We start from the raw sequence: 11,679 nt of genomic DNA, 5'->3' as shown, positions 1-11,679 counted from the left end.
GTCGGGAGTCGGAGAAGTGCGTCCACTTGGCGCGGTTGCATGCCGCCTGCATGGCTGCCCGCCCCTTTCGCCCGTTGGTCTGAGCAAAAGTGGAGGGTCACTTGTAACCGCTGGGCGGTTGTGTGCACCACGCGCGGCGGTTTGGCTTCTTCTGCTCGGAGCCGCTCTGCATGACATGCGGGACCCAGCCCCCGCGCCGCAGGGGAGGGCTTTGGAGCGTGTTGGAGAAGACTCAGCCCGTGACGGTTGGGGGCGCACGTAGGGAGAGTTGCCTTTAAAAGGAGGGCGACCTCTTTCGGAAGGCGACCATGTCTTCTTCCTCCCTTATGCGTCGCGTCTTTCCACCTTCCGAGCCCCCGGATGGGGGATACCCGCCGTCTTTTCGCCTCATCGTTGGAGGAACGCAACTCCGTGGGAGTTGGTACCTTTCAGCCATCGTTCGGCTTCAAGGATTTTCATCATGCAGCCCGGCTGCACCCCTCCACCGGCGGTCACCCAAGATGGTGACCTCCAGCTTAATGGTGGGGGAAAGCGAGCCGGGCTGCGGCCTCTGCCCCTCCCTCAGCCTCAAGGATTTTCATCACTAGCGCTGGGGAGGGGAGTGTGCCGAGTTGGGGTCGGCCCCTGCGTGGGCGGTGGCCCGCTCCTTCCCTCAGTGATCGGGGGGAAGGGCGGGAGCCGTCCGTGGCGATGACAGCTGCGCCGTGCCCGGCTCGCTGAGCCGAGCGACTTCGGAGCCGCTCCCGGTGCCGCCTCCCGCCACGGCAGCTGGAAGAGGTTCCGCCGCCGACGAGTTTGCCGGCGCCACCCGCGGACCGACCTCCAATTCTACGGCCTTCTGCCCGTCCTTGCCTCTCGAGTTTTGGGCATGGGCGGGGGCCTCCTGGCAGCAGCATCCGCCCTGAGGTCATCGCTGCTGCTGTTCGGCCCCCCGGGACAGAAGTCTTTATCGTCGCCGCTGCTGGGGCGGGCGGCGACAAGCCGTTCGTCGGTCTTCTGTTGCTCCGCAGGCCTCTCCCCCGTCGAGTGGGGTTGTTCGTACCTGCGGAGGGGGGAACCGGAGTTCCGTTTGTAATGGCACTTCGAATGCAAGTGTTTTTGTTCATTACGGCTTTCGGGGCCTGAACATGTATGTAACGTCGGCACGGAGCCATGTTTTTTCCTCATTTTTGAGCGCTAAGACTCGTCTGTTGATTATCTGAATCGCTTCACCAAGCATGAGTCGCCCCGTGTCAAGGTGACGAGTGAGGTATCCGTATCCCGGAGGCGTAGGAGTCCCTCGGCTCGGTCGGCCTTGCTGTCCGAGGCTCCTTATAGCTTAGTTAAAGAAACCCCTCGGCCGCTATTCGACGAGCCGAGGCCGGGGGTAGCGATATCAGTATGAACAGAGGCGGAGTTGGCTCGAAAATGAAACCTGGTTGGCCGGAGCCTAGCCGGGCTGTCCGTCGGCGGGACCAATGCCGGAGTTGATCAGCCGAGGCCTCGGACCGGGCTGGCGCCCTTGGAAGATGGTTGGCCGAGGCCCCAGGGGTAACCGACCGAGCCGCCTGCTCGGGCCGGATTCCCGGAGAAGTCCCTAGCAGCGATTGCCCGGGCGTGGTGATGACGTCGTCCTTCGGAGCGAAGATCCTCGGACCGCGTCGCCGTCCGAGGCTAGGTCGGGCCTCGCCGAAGGTGTCGTCGATGCCGAGGGTGTTGCTGCCCCCTTCCAGCGTCAAGACCCGAGCCTGCAGGGTCAAAGTGTCTTGTAGCGTGTGCCTTCTGTAGCCGCCGAGGCCAGAACACACACCCTCGCTGCGTTGTAAAGCTGCGTCTCTTTTCCTCTTGTTTCGAGTATCTGGACTTTTTGCCGGTAACAGGGATGTTTGTGCGAGCGAGAGTTGCTTCTCGCGGAAGGTGATGAGTGAGGTATCCGTATCCCGGAGGCGTGGGAGTCCCTCGGCTCGGTCGGCCTTGCCGCTTACGCGTACTTTCACCCGTCCATGAGGCCCTGTCACCGACTCGGTCGAGAAGGCTCGAAGGATCGCTTCGGCAGAAGGGCTTCCGAACGTAAAGACTTGTTCGATCCGCGGAGTCACTTTATCCGAACGCGAGTTACTTATCGCAGAAGGTGATGAGTGAGGTATCCGTATCCCGGAGGTGTAGGAGTCCCTCGGCTCGGTCAGCCTTGGCTGCTTACGTGTACTCCGTCGTTTCCAGGACCCACATTTCGAAGTAGTCAAAAAGCACGAAAGATATTCTGGCAAAAGAGATCTTTTTTCGAGGAAAATTTTGACGCAGAGGGGGTTTCCCCCCTTTTAGCCCCCGAGGGAGGGTCGGGCTTTGCCGAGGCGAGGCTGACCCTTCCTTGTTGACTAAACTTTGCGTGGGTGCGAGGTATATGAACAACTTGGAAACATCTTAAGGGTAGAAGCGACGTAGATGTTGGATGTTCCAGGCGTTGCCGTAGACCTCGCCTTGACTGTTGGCCAGCTTGTACGTTCCGGGCTTCAGAACTTTGGCGATGACGAATGGCCCCTCCCAGGGGGGCGTGAGCTTGTGCGTCCCTCGGGTGTCTTGCCGCAGCCGAAGTACCAGGTCGCCCACCTGGAGGTCCCGGGGTCGGACCCCTCGGGCGTGGTAGCGTCGCAGGGACTGCTGATACCGCGCCGAGTGTAGTAAGGCCCTGTCCCGAGCCTCTTCCAGCTGGTCCAGCGAGTCTTCTCGGCTAGCTTGGTTGCTTTGATCGTCGTAGGCCCTCGTCCTCGGGGAGCCGTATTCCAGGTCAGTGGGCAAGATGGCCTCGGCCCCGTAGACCAGGAAGAACGGCGTGAAACCCGTGGCTCGGCTCGGCGTTGTCCTCAGGCTCCAGACCACCGAGGGAAGTTCCTTCATCCATCGCTTGCCGAACTTGTTGAGGTCGTTGTAAATCCGAGGCTTGAGCCCTTGTAGAATCATGCCGTTGGCACGCTCTACTTGCCCATTCGACATGGGATGAGCCACGGCGGCCCAGTCCACCCGGATGTGGTGATCCTCGCAAAAATCCAAGAATTTTCTGCCGGTGAACTGGGTGCCGTTGTCGGTGATGATGGAGTTTGGGAGCCCGAAGCGATGGATGATGTTGGTGAAGAACGCCACCGCCTGCTCGGACCTGATGCTGTTCAGGGGTCGGACCTCGATCCACTTGGAGAATTTGTCGATGGCGACCAGCAGGTGCGTGTAGCCCCCGGGCGCCTTCTGCAAGGGACCGACGAGGTCCAGACCCCACACAGCAAAGGGCCAGGTGATGGGTATCGTATGCAGAGCCTGAGCGGGCAGGTGGGTCTGCTTCGCATAGAATTGACACCCTTCGCAGGTGCGGACAATTCTAGTAGCGTCGGCCACCGCCGTTGGCTAGTAGAAGCCTTGCCGGAAAGCATTCCCGACGAGGGCTCGAGGCGCTGCGTGATGGCCGCAAGCCCCCGAGTGTATCTCTTGCAGGAGTTCCTGACCTTCGGTGATGGAGATGCATCGCTGGAGGATGCCCGAGGGACTGCGGTGGTAGAGCTCCTGCTCATCGCCCAGCAAGACGAATGACTTGGCGCGTCGCGCTACCCGCCGAGCCTCGGCTTGGTCGAGGGGTAGCTCTCCTTGGCGGAGATATTGCAGGTACGGGGTCTGCCAATCTCGATCAGGCGTGGCCCCGCTCCGCTCCTCCTCGATGTGCAGCGCCTCGCCCTCGGGGGCCGAGGGTACCTCGGGCTGAACCGAGGACGCCTCGGGCTGGACCGAGGGTGCCTCGGGCTGGACCGAGGGTGCCTCGGGCTCGGGCGTGTCGTTGATCTTGACGGAGGGCTGATGCAGATCCCGGGAGAAGACGTCCGGGGGAACCGTTGTTCGCCCCGAGGCTATTTTTGCCAGCTCGTCCGCAGTCTCGTTGTAGCGCCGAGCGATGTGGTTAAGCTCGAGCCCGTAGAACTTGTCTTCCAGGCACCGAACCTCATCGCAGTAGGCCTCCACCTTCGGGTCGCGGCAGTGGGAGTTCTTCATGACTTGGTCGATGACGAGCTGCGAGTCACCGCGAGCGTCGAGGCGTCGGACCCCTAGCTCGATGGTGATTCGCAATCCGTTGATCAGAGCTTCGTACTCAGCCACATTGTTGGACGCCGGGAAATGGAGGCGTAGCACGTAGCGTAGGTGTTTTCCGAGGGGTGAGACGAAGAGTAGGCCTGCGCCGGCTCCCGTCTTCATCAGCGACCCGTCGAAAAACATGGTCCAGAGCTCCAGTTGGATCGGAGCCGTCGGCAGCTGGGTGTCGACCCATTCTGCTACGAAGTCCGCCAATACCTGGGACTTGATGGCCTTCTGAGGGGCGAACGAGATTGTCTCGCCCATGATTTCCACCGCCCACTTTGCAATCCTGCCCGAGGCCTCTCGGCACTGGATGATCTCCCCTAGGGGGAAGGATGATACCACAGTTACCGGGTGAGACTCGAAGTAGTGTCGCAACTTCCGCCTCGTCAGGATCACTGCGTACAGCAGCTTCTGTACTTGTGGGTAGCGGATCTTGGTTTCGGACAGTACCTCGCTGACGAAGTAAACTGGCCTCTGAACGGGCAATGCATGCCCCTCTTCTTGCCTCTCGACCACAATCGCGGCGCTAACCACCTGAGTGGTCGCGGCGATGTAGACCAAGAGGGCTTCTCCATCAGCTGGGGGTACCAAGATAGGCGCCTTGGTGAGGAGCGCCTTCAGGTCCCCGAGAGCTTCCTCGGCCTCAGGGGTCCAAGTGAAGCACTCGGCCTTCCTTAAGAGGCGATACAGAGGCAGACCTCTTTCGCCGAGGCGTGAGATGAACCGGCTCAGGGCCGCGAGACATCCCATGACCCTCTGTACACCTTTTAAGTCCTTGATGGGCCCCATGTTGGTGATGGCTGCGATCTTCTCCGGGTTGGCTTCGATGCCCCGCTCGGAGACGATGAACCCCAAGAGCATGCCTCGGGGCACCCCGAAGACACACTTCTCGAGATTGAGCTTGACGCCTTTCGCTTTGAGACATCAGAATGTCACTTCAAGGTCGGAGAGGAGGTTGGAAGCCTTCCTTGTCTTGACTACGATGTCATCGACGTAGGCCTCGACTGTGCGACCGATGTGTTCGCCGAACACATGGTTCATGCACCGCTGGTACGTCGCGCCCGCATTCCTCAAACCGAACGACATGGTGACATAGCAGTACATGCCGAAGGGCGTGATGAAAGAAGTCGCGAGCTGGTCGGACTCTTTCATCCGGATTTGGTGATACCCTGAGTAGGCATCGAGGAAGGACAGGGTTTCACACCCAGCAGTGGAATCCACGATTTGATCGATGCGAGGTAGAGGGTAGGGAACCTTCGGACATGCTTTGTTGAGACCAGTGTAGTCTACACACATCCGCCATTTCCCCCCTTTCTTTCTCACAAGCACAGGGTTGGCAAGCCATTCGGGATGGAATACCTCTTTGATGAACCCTGCTGCCATTAGCTTGTGGATCTCTTCGCCTATCACTCTGCGCTTCTCCTCGTCGAATCGGCACAGAGGCTGCCTGACGGGTCGGGCTCCGGCCCGAATATCCAGCGAGTGCTCGGCGACATCCCTCGGTATGCCGGGCATGTCCGAGGGACTCCACGCAAAGACGTCGGCGTTTGCACGGAGAAAGTCGACGAGCACTGCTTCCTATTTGGGGTCGAGCCCGGAACCGATCCGGATCTGCTTGGAGGTGTCGCCACTGGGGTCGAGGGGGACGACCTTAACCGTCTCCGCTGGCTCGAAGTTGCCGGCATGTCGCTTCACGTCCGGCACCTCTTTGGAGAGGTTCTCCAGGTCGGCGATGAGGGCCTCGGACTCGGCGAGGGCCTCGGCGTACTCCACGCACTCCACGTCGCATTCGAACGCGTGTTTGTACGTGGGGCCGATGGTGATGACCCCGTTGGGGCCCGGCATCTTGAGCTTCAAGTAGGTGTAGTTGGGGACGGCCATGAACTTTGCGTAGCATGGCCTCCCCAGCACCGCGTGGTAGGTTCCTCGGAACCCGACCACCTCGAACGTCAAAATCTCCCTTCGGAAGTTGGAGGGCGTTCCTAAGCAGACGGGAAGGTCGAGCCGTCCGAGGGGCTGGACGCGCTTCCCAGGAATGATCCCGTGGAAGGGCGCAGCGCCTGCTCGGACGGAGGACAGATCGACGCGCAGGAGCCTGAGGGTCTTGGCGTAGATGATGTTGAGGCAGCTGCCCCCATCCATCAGGACCTTGGTGAGCCTGACGTCGCCGACGATGGGGTCGACGACGAGCGGGTATTTCCCCGGGCTCGGCACGTGGTCGGGGTGGTCAGCTTGGTCGAAGGTGATGGGCTTGTCGGACCAGTCTAGGTAGACTGGCGCCGCCACCTTCACCGAGCAGACCTCCCGGCGCTCTTGCTTGCGATGCCGAGCCGAGGCATTCGCCGCATGCCCTCCGTAGATCATGAAGCAGTCGCGGACCTCAGGGAACTCTCCTGCTTGGTGATCTTCCCTTTTGTCATCGTCGCGGGCCCTGCCACCCTCTGCGGGTGGCCCGACCTTGTGGAAGTGGCGCCGAAGCATGACACACTCCTCGAGGGTGTGCTTGACGGGCCCCTGATGGTAGGGGCACGGCTCCTTGAGCATCTTGTCGAAGAGGTTAGCACCTCCGGGGGGCTTCCGAGGGTTTTTGTACTCGGCGGCGGCGACAAGGTCCGCGTCGGCGGCGTCGCGTTTCGCTTGCGACTTCTTCTTGCCTTTCTTCTTGGCGCCGCGCGGAGTAGACGCCTCGGGGGCCTCTTCCGACGGGCGGCCCTGGGGCTGCTTGTCCTTTCGGAAGATGGCCTCGACCGCCTCCTGGCCGGAGGCGAACTTGGTGGCGATGTCCATCAGCTCGCTCGCCCTGGTGGGGGTCTTGCGACCCAACTTGCTCACCAAGTCGCGGCAGGTGGTGCCAGCAAGGAACGCGCCGATGACATCTGAGTCGGTGATGTTGGGCAGCTCGGTGCGCTGCTTCGAGAATCGCCGGATGTAGTCCCGAAGAGACTCTCCCGGCTGTTGCCGGTAGCTTCGGAGGTCCCAGGAATTCCCGGGGCGCACGTACGTGCCCTGGAAATTGCCGGCGAAGGCTTGGACCAAATCATCCCAGTTGGAGATCTGCCCCGGAGGCAGGTGCTCCAACCAGGCGCGAGCAGTGTCGGAGAGGAACAGGGGGAGGTTGCGGATGATGAGGTTGTCGTCGTCCGTTCCACCCAGTTGGCAGGCCAGGCGGTAGTCTGCGAGCCACAGTTCCGGTCTCGTTTCCCCCGAGTACTTTGTGATAGTAGTCGGGGGTCGGAACCGGGCCGGGAACGGCGCCCGTCGGATGGCCCGACTGAAGGCCTGCGGACCGGGTGGTTCGGGCGAGGGACTCCGATCCTCCCCGCTGTCGTAGCGTCCCCCACGCCTGGGGTGGTAGCCTCGGCGCACCCTTTCATCAAGGTGGGCCCGACGGTCGCGACGATGGTGCTCGTTGCCGAGGTGGCCCGGGGCCGCAGGCGCGGTGTTGCGTGTGCGCCCGGTGTAGACCGAGGCTTCCCGCATGAATCGGGAAGTCACGGCATGAGGTTCCGAGGGGTATCCCTGCCTTCGGGAGGCAGAGCTCTCGGCCCGTCGGGCCGCAGCGCCTTCCAGAAGATTCTTGAGCTCTCCCTGGATTCGCCGACCCTCGGTGGTTGATGGCTCCGGCATCGCGCGGAGGAGCATCGCCGCGGCTGCCAGGTTCTGACCGACCTCGCTGGATGCGGGTGGCGGCCTGACCCTGACGTCGTTGGCGACGCGGTGCTGGAAACCCTGGGGCAGGTGACGTATTTCTCCGGCCGGGGGCTGGCCCGCCCATACCTGCCCGACGTCCCGGTGGATCGACTCGAGCGCTCCTGCTCCCTCGTCGAGCCTGGCCTGCGCCCCGCGGACTTGCTCGAGCTGTGGGTCGTGACCCCCCGCCGGAACGGGGACCACAGCTAGCTCCCGCGGGATGTCGGCGCGAGGCACCGGCCTAGGGAGATCACCGTCCTCCGGCATGTCGAGGTGGTTGCCTTTGGAGGGATCCCCTAGCTCGACGTGGAAACATTCGCGGCTCGGGCCGCAGTCCTCGTCGTCAAGGCTGCGGCTACCGTCGGAACAGTCGGAGAGGCAGTAGTCACATGCGGTCATAAAGTCCCGCATGGCACTGGGGTTGCCAAATCCAGAGAAATCCCAGCGGATGCTGGGATCGTCATCTTCCTCGGACCCGGAGGGCCCGTAGGTCGAGACGTCCGTCAATCGGTCCCAAGGCGACCGCATACGAAACCCCAGAGGGGTTGCACTCGCCTCAACGAGAGCGCCCGCCAAAGCGAGGTCGCTAGGCGGGTTGAGGCCGAGTCGAAATGACGTAGGATGGAAATCAGTCTGTACCTTTTGGTCGACGAGGAGCGACATAGTCACGTCGGGGACTGATTGCGCCGTCGTCTTAGGCACGAGGGCGACGTCCTGCAGGCCCTCCGCGAGCGCGCTGGCGTCGTCCACTTGCTCGGGATTGGCGTGTCGCGGGGGGACGGCGCTCGCCTTTGTCTCAAACGCGAGGTCAACGCCCGACGCGCCCCCCGTTGGGGCGCTGGGGACGTCGATTCGCTCGACAGCCGACGAAGCGCGGCCTCCCGCTTGGCCTTGGTTGCCCCGCCTCCTCCTCCGTTGGCGGGGGAAAGGACGAGGCGAGCTCGAATGTTGTTCTTCCACCACGCGGGGAAGATGTCGTCGATTCCGCCGCCAGCGGGCGGGTTGTCGGCCGCCATTGTCGTTGTCGCGCGGCGGTGGAAGGAGTATCATGTCGTAGCTGCCGTCGAGGGACATGAACTCAAGACTCCCGAAACGGAGCACCGTCCCGGGTTGAAGAGGTTGTTGGAGACTGCCCATCTGGAGCTTGACGGGAAACTGCTCGTCAACACGCAGCGTGCCCCTACCTGGCGCGCCAACTGTCGGCGTCTCGAGACCGGGGGGTCCCTCAGGCCGACGAGTGAGTGTGCCGCGTGCCCCAGCCCAGATGGGTCGAGCGCGTGGGCGAGCGCGAAGGGGGGAAGCGAGGTGGCCGGAGACGGGCGTGAGAGAGGTGGAAATCCCGCGGCCTTCGTGTTCGTCCCGCGCCCAGGTCGGGTGCGCTTGCAGTAGGGGGTTACAAGCGTCCACGCGGGTGAGGGAAGCGAGCGGCCCCAAGAGAGCGCCTGCCCCGTCCTCGTCCCCGCGCGGCCAACCTTCTCTAAGAAGGCCCTGGTCCTTCCTTTTATAGGCGTAAGGAGAGGATCCAGGTGTACAATGGGGGTGTAGCAGAGTGCTACGTGTCTAGCGGGGGAGAGCTAGCGCCCTAAGTACATGCCAATGTGGCAGCCGGAGAGATCTTGGCACCCTGCTGGTGTTATGTCGTGGCTGTCGGAGGAGCAATGGAGCCTGGCGGAGGGACAGCTGTCGGAGCGGTTGAGTCCTTGCTGACGTCCCCCTGCTTCCGTAAGGGAGCTGAGAGCCGTCGTCGTCACAGGGCTAGCGGGGCGCCATCATTGCCTATCTGGCGGAGCTAGCCAGATGGGACACCGGTCTTGTTCTCTGTGGCCCGAGTCGGCTCGGGGTAGAGTGATGATGGCGCTTCCTGTTGACGTGGCGGGCCTGTGCCCTAGGTCGGGCGACGTGGAGGCTCCTCCGAAGCCTGGGTCGAATCTGTCTTCCATGGCCGAGGCCGAGCCCGAGCTCCTGGGTCGGGCGAGGCGGAGGTTGTTCGGCAGAGGCCAGAGCAGAGTCCGAGCCCTGGGGTCGGGCGAAGCGGAGTTCGTTGTCTTCCGGGGGCTGAGCCCGAGTCCGAGCCCTGGGTCGGGCGGAGCGGAGTTCGCCGTCTTCCGGGGCCTTAGCCTGAGTCCGAGCCCTGGGTCGGGCGGAGCGGAGTTCGCCGTCTTCCGGGGCCTTAGCCCGTGTCCGAGCCTTGGGTCGGGCGGAGCGGAGTTCGCCGTCTTCCAGGGCCTTAGCCCGAGTCCGAGCCCTGGGTCGGGCGGAGCGGAGTTCGCCGTCTTCCGGGGCCTTAGCCTGAGTCCGAGCCCTGGGTCGGGCGGAGTGGAGTTCGCCGTCTTCCGGGGCTTTAGCCCGAGTCCGAGCCCTGGGTCGGGCGGAGCGGAGTTCGCCGTCTTCCGGGGCCTTAGCCCGAGTCCGAGCCCTGGGTCGGGCGGAGCGGAGTTCGCCGTCTTCCGGGGCTTTAGCCCGAGTCCGAGCCCTGGGTCGGGCGGAGCGGAGTTTCCTATGGCGCCTTTGGCAAGGCCTGACTGCCTGTCAGTCTCACTCTGTCAAGTGGCACTGCAGTCGGAGTGGCGCAGGCGGCGCTGTCCTTCTGTCAGACCGGTCAGTGGAGCGGCGAAGTGACGGCGGTCACTTCGGCCCTGCCGGGGGGCGCGCGTCAGGATAAAGGTGTCAGGCTACCTTTGCGTTAAATGCTCCTGCGATTTGGTCGGTCGGTGCGGCGATTTAGTCAGGGTTGCTTCTTAGCGAAGGCAAGGCCTCGGGCGAGCCGGAGATGTGTCCGCCGTTAAAAAGGGGGGCCTCGGGCGAGACGGAAACCCCTCGGGGTCGGCTGCCCTTGCCCGAGGCTAGGCTCGGGCGAGGCGTGATCGAGTCGCTCGTATGGACCGATCCCTGACTTAATCGCACCCATCAGGCCTCTGCAGCTTTATGCTGATGGGGGTTACCAGCTGAGAATTAGGCGTCTTGAGGGTACCCCTAATTATGGTCCCCGACACAATGCAAGGGGAGTCACCAAAAAGTGTGTTGGCGCCGATCTGGGCAGTGTCAATCACTAGGGGTGTACCGTTTGACGGTGCCTTCTACGGCACATGGAGAGTCCGCGACATAGGTGAAGGAGTGGTGCCTTTCCTGCATCGCAACGGACGGTCCGTGCTTCTTCTACTGGCAATATGTCTGTCGCTGGTTTGGCTTCTTCTTAGTGGATTATATTCACATTTCTCACTGCTATGTTCATCATGCTAAGATTATATATATAAAAAGATTAAGCTGATAGGAAGAGGTGAATAATTCACTTATATTATATTCTAGCACTCAATAGTAGTGATTGACAATTATTTTATTTTAATTGAGTTAACGAGAATTTAAACTTGTAGCTTCTGGCTTTGATATCATATATTAAGTTACATGTACCAACTAGTCTAAGAGGATGCTTGAATGCGCTAGATCTACTAGTTAGTTGTCTAAAAAATTGCTAGTGGAATTAGCTACCCAACAAATTGTTATCTAATTATTAGCTAATTTGCTAAAAGTAGCTAATAGCTAAACTATTAGCTGGACTGTTTGAATGTCTTTGGCTAATTTTAGCAGCTAATTATATACCAGCTACAATGCATTTAAATACCCCCTAAGTCAAATGCTTAAACTGGTTAGATGATGTGGATAATTCATTTATATTATATTCTAAAAATAAACACGATGTTATCCATTTTAAAAGTCAAACTACTACTGAAAATTCCTAATCATCGGTCACCCTCCATTACCAATGGGGTCGGCCGATTGGGCTCAGTTGACAACCACCGACCCACCGTATGTGCCCGCTCTTCTTTCAATCATGCCCGCACGTTTGCCTCAATAATGCGGCATATTTGCTGCCACGTTAGGAACTTCTAAGTCATCCTG

Source organism: Zea mays, chromosome 10, assembly GCF_902167145.1.
Source record: "Zea mays cultivar B73 chromosome 10, Zm-B73-REFERENCE-NAM-5.0, whole genome shotgun sequence".
Lineage (NCBI taxonomy): Eukaryota > Viridiplantae > Streptophyta > Magnoliopsida > Poales > Poaceae > Zea > Zea mays.
Note: the sequence above shows the minus strand (reverse complement) of the source record.